Source organism: Chenopodium album, chromosome 8 (assembly GCF_948465745.1).
Source record: "Chenopodium album chromosome 8, dcCheAlbu1.1, whole genome shotgun sequence".
NCBI classification, from domain to species: domain Eukaryota; kingdom Viridiplantae; phylum Streptophyta; class Magnoliopsida; order Caryophyllales; family Amaranthaceae; genus Chenopodium; species Chenopodium album.
This window is the reverse complement of record NC_137841.1, coordinates 21,918,419-21,928,634: the sequence shown is the minus strand read 5'-3', so window position 1 is coordinate 21,928,634 and position 10,216 is coordinate 21,918,419. Positions and strand designations below refer to the sequence as shown.

General features: G+C 31.8%; 1 long non-coding RNA gene across 1 annotated transcript; it reads right to left on the bottom strand.

Moving 5' to 3' along the window:
* Window positions 1-1,561: 1,561 nt before the first annotated feature.
* Window positions 1,562-2,801, bottom strand: LOC145555908 (uncharacterized). The gene is made up of 3 exons (XR_014091616.1): window positions 2,451-2,801; window positions 1,710-2,036; window positions 1,562-1,632 (listed from the first exon to the last, which is right to left on the bottom strand). It is a non-coding gene; the product is annotated as an uncharacterized LOC145555908 (long non-coding RNA).
* Window positions 2,802-10,216: the final 7,415 nt, after the last annotated feature.

The following is a 10,216-nucleotide window of genomic DNA, read 5'->3' as shown; positions in this document are numbered from 1 at the left end:
TATAAATTCATGGAAAGCCTAACCCCAAAATTAATGAACAAAACAAGCACTAATCTCAAGATATCCAACTATTGGCTATTGCATTATAAACCTAAAATTGTTTTTGTAACAAAAAAAAAAAAAAAAAGAATCAAGATATCATTGGAGTGCAACTAAATGGAACATATTATGACATTTTTAAATAGATCTCCTTTAATACTACGTAGCATATAATGAAAGTGTCAAACAAATCTTTCCTCGTGGAGTACATTAGATACAATTACAATTTCGTCATCGCTAGATTGGAAATTCATCATCAAATTCTATAAGTTCTTAATCCGTCTTTCCTTAAGCTACTCGAATACTTGTTTCTCAATTAAAAAAAAAAAAAAAAGAAAAAGCTACTCGAATACTTAAGTCTTTATCCTATTACCTATTACACGACCATGGAGAATGATTTGTCAGATGAAACTTTCTGAACTTTGTATACCTGTCCAATTGAACTATTTCCCTAATCTCTGTCACAACTGCTCCAGCATAGTCCATATTTGCCTATTTATGTTCCTTGTCTTGGCTTATGAGTGCAGATATTTGTACCTTCAGCTCTAGTTCTTGGTCACATAGCTCATCAGCTTGCATATGGCAGTTTGTAAAACTGTTTAGCGAGAACATTACATATCACTGACAAAGCATGAAAAGTCAAGCATTTTGCTGCACTATGTACTAAGAGAGTGGAAGTATCTACAAGTCTACTACTCAAAGTAATAGACCAGCCCACATAAGAAGGAACTCAAGCTTCATACAGTTCATAGTCCACCATAGCAAACAAACAAATAAACCTGACATTAACTCACCTGACCCAACCAGACCCCCCCTCTCCCTCTCTCTCATCTTCACTTCCAAATTCCATGTCCTTCCCCCCTTTCACTACATTTCCTTATTCCCTTCTTATTACTTTAGTTTTACATGCTTCACTACCCTCTCTAATTCTCTCTCTTTCATCTTTATTTCCATACTTTTTCCCTCACCCCAATAGTTGCATTTCCTTAATTAGATAATTCCAAAAGCCACTCAAGTAAATTCACTTCAACTCACAAAAAAAAAAAGAAACGAATGATTTTAATAAGAAATAACAACATTATATTTTGAGAATGGGACTTAATATTATTCGCTTCTATTTTATCATGCTTAAATTGAGACATACAAGGCAAAAAAATTGTTCTTTTTTAAAAGAAAAAATAATTAAAAAAAACGTTTGTGTGCCTGCTTTAACTTGTAGTCTAGGTGTGATTATATTTATGTGTGTGATTTTGTATTTGTCTCTGTGGCTAGAGGGATGTTACATGTAGTTCATATTGTCTCTTGAATTCTTTTGGCCAGCTAATCTAATGCGAAGTAATCAATATAGTACTGCTGGTTTGTTGTGCAATTGCTGATTTGCTGTTTAATGATGACGAAACAGATATTAGCAGTCTAACATTACAATTGGCAACAGCAGAAGGATGAAACAGATGCTTAGCAGGAAATCAAAGATAAGATTGTTGCAAAGTGATTGTAATGCTTTTGTTATTTTGGTAACCTACCTTTCAAAGGTTCTTTTGTAATGTCCACCTATTCACGGAATAACTTTATCATTGTTTGTGACACGTATTTCTGCACAGAAGTTCAGGTACTTTCAGGATTTGACAGTGAGATTAAGATGCCTCAAAGAAAAGAACAAAGGAAATTACCTGATTGTTTGATTTTCAAAAATCAATCCCTTTAATAGAAATTGAATCCTGTGTATCCAGGTGTTCGTGGCGATAGCTCTTCCACTCCTATACGAGCACTGGAGCAGCTCAAACTTTTCCTTATTCTGCCTTGACTGCGAGACTCAACCTCAGCCAAAAAGACGCTGTAAATTGGCTTATGATCCGAGAACCTTGATTTACCGCGCACATAGGATAGTTGACGAAGGCCTTTCCCATACCATAAGATACGATCACACCTTCATGCACAACTATTTGTACTCTTGAGCCTAAAGACTCATAATTAAGTGATGATAATTCTTCAACTTTCTGTAAATTAAGAGATATAAGAGAAAAAGCTAATAAGGACAACTTAAGAAGATAATCCCTCAATGTCAAATTTAAAATCTTCAACATTTAATAGAATTTTGCCAGAGCGTGATTCGTCTAATTAATGAGTATCTAAGTTCATCCAACTATCAAAATTTCACAAACAAGGCATCTCAAACTTTTTGTGAGCTAAAAGGTAATATACACTGCTTCTAGGCTTTATACATGTACAATAACCTAAATACATGTACAACCCCTACCTTTCCTTTAGCTTCTCAATTCCGTTGACAAAAAGTAAATGCACTTTGCTTTCCATGAAATCATGGGTTGTGTTAAGAGAATGTACAACACTACAACATCAAGTTAGAGGTAACAAATTGCATAAAATGAGTGCAAAAAAAATTCTTACAGTACCTCTCCATCTGCAAGTAAATCTGAGATGTCTCTGTTCATCAAATCTTATCTCAAGCACTTCTTCAAGCCATACCCGTTCTGCAATTTCTCTATCATTATACTTTGGTGGCTGCAATCACAAAGAACCCTTTCTGAGAAACCTTCGAAAGATAAGTGTGATTCAAAGAAAATCATGTGTTACCAAAGCAAGATGCTTTTAGAATCTAAAACTAATTCTTGATGTAAAACACTACACTCTTGAAAATAAAAATGACGTTCATGCTTTTTAACTTCAACCAAAGGCAAAACTAAAACTGATTTTTTCTTTTTTTTTTAAAACCCACGGACCATCTTCTCACAAAGGACAATATATAGTGCTTTTTTATACATCTTGATAAGGATTTGCATCAGGAAGCTTCTCAAGGTTTAATTTTGATTCTTTCTTTTGGTTTAATTTCACAAACAGACAATATCCTCTGAATTGTCTAAACATCCTCATATTGGCCTGAAAGGACAATAGCAACAGCAATAGGAAAGGTATATCTGCTATATTCCTGCAAAATAACAAAAATAGAATTTCAGAAAACAAAAGTAAAGCGCACTAAGAGTGCATTTGTTCACGTAAGAACCATTAATAAATTCAACATCACACTATCTCAAGAAAGAGTACAAAGACTAAAGATGATATGTGCATGTAAGGACCTTTCACAACTTGAGTAATACATTATCACACAATCCCAAGTATTCATATTATAAAAGCACAATAAAGGTATGAAACTCTAATCTCACAGAAAAGAATGTAAAGTTCTATGTAAAGAGCGAATAACTAAGCATCTCAACTCTTAACATGCAATCTAGAAAACAAAAGTGAACAAAATCTGTAGAGGAAATGGGAAAGCAAGAAGATTTGCAATTAGTTTCACTTGAATTTCCCATAAGCATACATTTTTCAAATAACAGTTTGTTAGCCTCTTGACCCTATCAGAAGGTTCAAAGAAACCTTTCTACCGAAACATGAAGAAAAGTTTTTTTACAGAAGGTTAATGCTCAGCTACATATACGGACTTTGCTACTACAATATCCAAACCCAAGTCTGATTGATTTCACTTCAATTTCAGAAAAAGAACAATTATGGCAGGAGAACCCCTTCATATCATTGTGACATTTTCATATTTGAACACCACCCAAAAATGTGCCCAACCGAAAACCCTAACCCTAAATCACCAAAGATCGAAAATTTAAGTTAAAAAATAAACATCAATTTCCAGAATTAAACCAAAAGAATTTCAAATAACAACCAATCGATTTTGAAACCAAACAGCAAAGTTATCTTTTTATTATACCTTAATCCCACTTCCCAAAACTTGAGCAGAAGCTGCAAGAAGAGATTAAATTGATGTTGTTTTGATTTGAAACCAAACAACAGATTAATCTTTTTAAAATTAAAACCTTAACCGTACTTCCCAACACTTGAGCAAACCAAACAGTGGATTAATCTTTTTTAAAACCTTAATCCCACTTCCCAAAACTTGAGCAAAAGCTGTAAAAGAGAAACACTCTTACATAGCATGCAAAACAATAGACCTACGGATACCATAAAAAGGAACAAACAATTTAGTCCTCCCAAATCCATTTTTCCAATAACTGAATTGCCGGAAATCCCACAAAGGTGCATAAATTAATAGCTAAACAAACAAATAACTGAAAGCATAAATTAATCAGCTAAACAAACAAATAACTGAAATTGATTGCCACCCTTTAATTCACTAATCACTTACATGGAACATAATCAGCTAAATGTGCAATACTATGTTCTTAGGCCAAACTGAATAACTTCCGGCCAGTTAGTTCAAAGTAAAGCTTCTTGAACTTTACGGCAATATAGCGAAAACCCAACTGCCCAAGCGAAGGATTATGATTGATACTCCTGCTCCTGCTGCTGCTGAAGTTCTTGCTGTTTTGGCTTACCACAGGTTGGAAATCCTCAAACCACTCGCATTCAGAAAGTGGATTTTGTTCAATCTTTTCATCAAAAAGATCAAATTTGTTCAGAATCAAATGGAAGTCCATCTGCTCAAAGGTTGGATGAGTAACAATGCTTTCAAAGAGTTTTTTGCTCAGTAACATATTGTTCATTGGAGTCCCCTCACTATCACATGAGAACTGGTCGTAGTCTGTCAGTGCTACACAAAATATCACGAGTCTCACATCTTCCAACATATCTAATTAACCATTTGCAGTTTTCTGCAAAGCCTTTTGCATGTACTCTGATCAGCTGGTACCTATTTTCACAATCCAAATTAAGAGCAACATCAAACACTGCTAAAACACACAAAGATGGCACAAAAGAATTCAGTTACAAATCTGGTAAACAAAGGAGATAATAGAAAAACCAGATAGATACGATAAAATTATTCAGTTGACAAACATAGTAGACTGGAAGCCACTCTTTATTAATATTAACTGATTAAGACATCTTGGTTTGTGCAGCTGACCCCGTCCTTTTTGGAGCCACCTAACATTGTTGTGAAGTGGTGGAGAAAAGATTTATACAGCAAAATAGCCCAACACAACATAATCTTAACATATACTAATTATATATGCATCAAGGCCAACATATACTAACTAAACAGAACAATTTTCATTTGACTTAATATTATTCAACCTTAATAAATCAAGAAGTTAGGCCAATTCCACACAAATACAAATCCCCAAACACAACAGCAAAAACTTCAAATTTTATATTAACAAATGCAACAACAAAATTTTCAATTCGTGGTATACCTTGAACAGAAATTAGAGCTAGGAAGCGACATGCGATAGGAAAAAATTGATTCGAACACAAACCCTGAAATTTAGATTATTATTCACTGATTTAAACAAATAAACCCACAAAAAAAATACCAAAAATTATATGAACAAATAAACCCACACAAATGGAAATTAAATTGAAGAAATAATCCAACACAAATCAAAAGTAATTTGACCCTTAACAATAGATACTGATTTGCACAAACCTAACCATTTAAACCCGCACAGATGGAACGACATTCTCGAGGTTAGAAATCACCGAAAATTCTCGTGATTTTCTTTAATCGTCGGAATTCGATTAATTGACTGAAAATGATCGAATTCGATTTCTTTGCTGCAAAAAAAAAAAAAAAAAAAAAAAAAAAAAAAAAAAAAAGACCAATTTACAAAAATTGGAATTGATAGTGAAATTTGAAATGAGGAGGGCTTTGATTTTACAGAAGAATGATGATCATAATTGAACCTGGGTAAGATTAGAGAGGAGAGAGAAAGATGATGAAGAAGCTAATTTAGCAGAGAATTGGAAGGGTCAGTGAATTGGCAGCAATGATGCACATGGTTTTTTTGAGGGCAAATCAGTCACAGCACTGTAGATAAGGAAATGGTAGAACAAATATAGGGGCAAATTGGTCAGTACACTGTTCATAAGGAAACCCATTTTTTTGAGTGTTGGTGCTTTTATAGGGTAAGGATTCGACTATAAGTTCTAGATCTTATTAGTGAAGTTTATAATTTATGAAGCATATATTAAATACAGATTGTGTAATTTCATTTGATTAAATGTGATTTTATAAACACAAAGTTATGAGATTGATTATACAAAAGTTTTAGAATAGTATTCTAGATATCGAACTTTGGGTCAAAATTGATGATACATAAATTACTAGAATTACTCAATCTCAGAAGTGGATAAGTCTTGTATGATTGGAAAGAAACATGTTTGCACGATGTTTTTGTTATTAAAAAAATCATTGAAAAGTTCAATTAGAATTGCAAACATGATTATATGTATATCATCTATTAGACCTAAAAATAATGTGTTCCTATATACACAATGTCATGTGAAAATATAAAGAATTTGTATAGTTTATATATTATTGTCTTTTGTTTGGATATCCAAGATACCAAACTCTAGCTGAATATTGATAAATAACTAGATATATTCATTCCCAGAAGTGAATGAGAAATTGCATACTTAATAGAGATAAGCATGTTTGCATGATGTTTTTTTTAATATATATAATTCAAAGAAAAGTTCATAAGATAGAATTGCAAACATGAGTACATATTATCTTTATGAGCAAGAGATTGGACATGCATGACATTGTGAGCAACTCACTTGATAAATTTTTTATGCCCATACTTATGAGATATATTATTCTTTTCATTAAATATGTAATCCTTGCACATAAACAATAAAATAACACTAATGGTCAGTTTGATACATACATTAACTTAAATATTAATATTTATTCGATAGAGGTGGCCACATGATAATTAAATCTTTAGTACGTTACCATCTTGGAGATATATATGAATAATTGTATTGTCATTGACTATATACTAGTTGTAAATGCTCCCATTAAAATTTATGTCCTAGAAGGACAATATCAGTTGTTAATCAACCAAGGAGACGCCTGAAGCGTGGTAGATTAATAGATACCTATAGATAATATGAATTTTTGGGAAAAGAAAGGAGCAACGGTTGTCAATGACAGATTTGATGAAGTGATAAACTTCATTAGATCACTAGAAGCATCATGTTTAGTAAAATTGAAATTTACCATATTTTATATAAAAGACTCCATAAGAGTATGAAATGTCCAACAAGATTAGCATGTATCAAGATTATAGTTAATACTCCAGCAGAGCATAATTAATTCATTATTATTGATCAAGTATTAGTTGATTGTCTTGCCAAGTGAAGAAAGATATGCATGTTACTGTTCTTATATCACATTATATTCATGGCCATGCATAAAATACATCTGATAAGGTGATCACGGAGTTGGAAAGCTGACCATATATAGTTTAAATTCAAAAAGTGATTGAATGTGAAAATTAAATAGGCCATTCGGGTTTAATAAATACCTGTTATGAGAACCTGAAGTTTCATTTGATATGAAAGAAACAATGTGCTGACGCTCTCTCAATCTTAGATATATGAAATGAATTGAATGGCAAGACATAAGATTGAGATTTAGTACATTTGAATTGTGATTTTAATAGTTTATCTTGACGAAAAAAAAAAATTCAAGAGATTGTACATATATATTAGTTTCTAACAACTTTGTATGGGCATATGTAATGGGTGGCCAGAAGTTCACCAAGATAGTTTATATTTTGTTCAGTTTATTAGGTGAGTAGAAACTCACTGTATTAGGTGACTGAAAGCTCACTAAGGCTACTTGTATGTTAAATTTTTGAGTAACTAATATGTCATTATTAAAATCTTTTGATGATCCAAAAGATCACTATCTAGTAAAGATCACTGTCTAGTGAATTACATAGAAGTGACTAATACTTGTATAACAATCTCTTGATTATTGAGGCTATTATCAGTCAGCACAAGAATAAAGATAAGAATTGATGAAAAATTGCACAATATACTCTCCCCACATTAATAATATTCTCCAAAAGAGATAAATTTTATTGAATATGATCTTCCCAATGAAATAAATTATTTTGCAAATTTATATACTAAGTTGGTCAAGAATTTTAATTTGATGCCCCTATATATGAGTTATTTTACCAACTTAGGGGGAGAAGAGTTCGCATAAGTTGGCAAAATAAAAATCTTGATGATCCCTGTAATGTAAGTTTGAAAAGTTATATGCCAACTATTGTCTACATATTATCAAGATATGTTGGACATATATGATTTGATTTGTATTTAGTTATGACTCATGTTGTATAGCGTTGAAGATACATTTTGGTCATATTAATTATGTGTATACATTGAGATAAAGCTTGCCAATTATATATACCTGAAGCGCTACACCTGAAGTGTAGATTGTATAATCGGTTCCAAAATAAAGATGTTATATATGGCAAGATAGTGCAATTGACACTTTTAATAGTGTAATAGTATATTAACACCAGGTGTATGAATCACCCTTGAAGTTGTGTAGATATCTGAATTATTACAATAGATGGCCTATAATATAAGAAAAATTATGATGGTACCAATGAAAAATGTATTCAGATATCATTGTCAAAATAGCAAGCAATCATAATTGTACCTTGAGGAATCATATAATGATACCGGTATATGATGGAACCGATAAATAATGCATATGCATGATATAATGGACTAGAGAATAAGGGATCTAGAATATATGTCCATTTTGATGTCGACATAATGATAATCATCATAAGTTTATCAAGGACCAGAAGTCCAATGATATATGGATTTTTAAAATCCACATTGTACAGTGTCTTGTACTATTTCGAGTCCTATGTATGTTCATATGCATGAGTGAGTCATATGTTACTGGATTATTCATTGCATATGTTCGCAGTTGTTAGATGCATTATTCATTGTATATTTTGTTTAATATGTTATCATGATTTTTATATCTCATATTGCATGCACTAATTTCTATTGAGTTATTATGATATGTGTGAATGTTTGTCCATAATATAGTATGGCGTATTTACAACATTGATGTGAACTTTTAAAGAGATATTTATATTTCAGTGGGCTTACAGTTGTGATGAAATTGTTGATGACATTGATTTAATATCATGTAAGAAAAATTCCCGAAGAACTTATATGCAACGTATTTTACAAATTTTATATTCTGAATATTGTAATTATTATCAAACTTTTAGTCTATGTGACTACATCATTGACATCTCAACCTGAAGATTGAGCATATAAAAGTTAGTAAGAATTACTATTTATATTTGCAAGAGAACTATCATGTCAATTATGAAATGTCTAAGGAATATTCATGGAATACTTATGCTTGAGGACGTTTTCTTATGGTCTAGAAGAACCATGGTCAATGTATATAATTACATGTGTTATATTATAATTCATATGAGATTGAATAACGACATTAGTAATATCAAGTTTTGTCATCAAAATATTATTAATGAATGTTTTATCAAATAATAATCATCAATTTCTATTATTCACGACTTCTAGAAGAAGTTGTAACCGCATAAGTTTAACTTTTAAATCAACTATTAAATAGTGATTTGAAATAATGATATTAGAGAAAAACAAATGTATGGTGAAATGAAGATACTTCACATGTTCACATGAAGATTTGAAGATGCATTTTCAGTTTGGGAGGATCGAAGATCAACGAATGCTATTTTATTACATATGAGAAGATATTCGACTATATTGGATTCATCGATGCGGGACTAAAAGATCTCAAGTTATGTTACTTATGTATTCATCAGGGGGAGAAAATACGCGCTGCACTCTTTTTCTCTTGACCAAGGTTTTGTCCCACATTGGGTTTTCCTGGTAAGGTTTTTAATGAGGCAGCATCTTGAGCGTATTACGAAGAATGTTGTACTCTTTTTCCTTAATTAGGTTTTTATCCCGTAGGGTTTTTCCTATTAAGGTTTTAATGAGGCACAATCTTCGATAATGGACATCCAAGGGGGAGTGTTATGAAATATTGCGTGGATATCCATTATTCTCCTTATCATCCCGGAATGTTCTAGATCTAGGGTTTATTGTTATCTAAGCAAACCCTAGTTATATTGTATGTATATATATATCCCACTCTATGGAATAATATAGATGGATCGATTCTCTCCGCTACTTTCTCCTCTTTCTCTTTAATTTTATAACATCAACCTCTTTTTTTTTTTTTTTTTTTTTTTTTTTTTTTGACAAAAAATGCTCTAAGCTCTGTATAACTCAATCAAGGAGTTTAAATCATCAAAAACAGAAATAGCTACTTCACTAGGGACCTCCTCCATCCATACTCTAAGATCATGAAAAAAAAAGG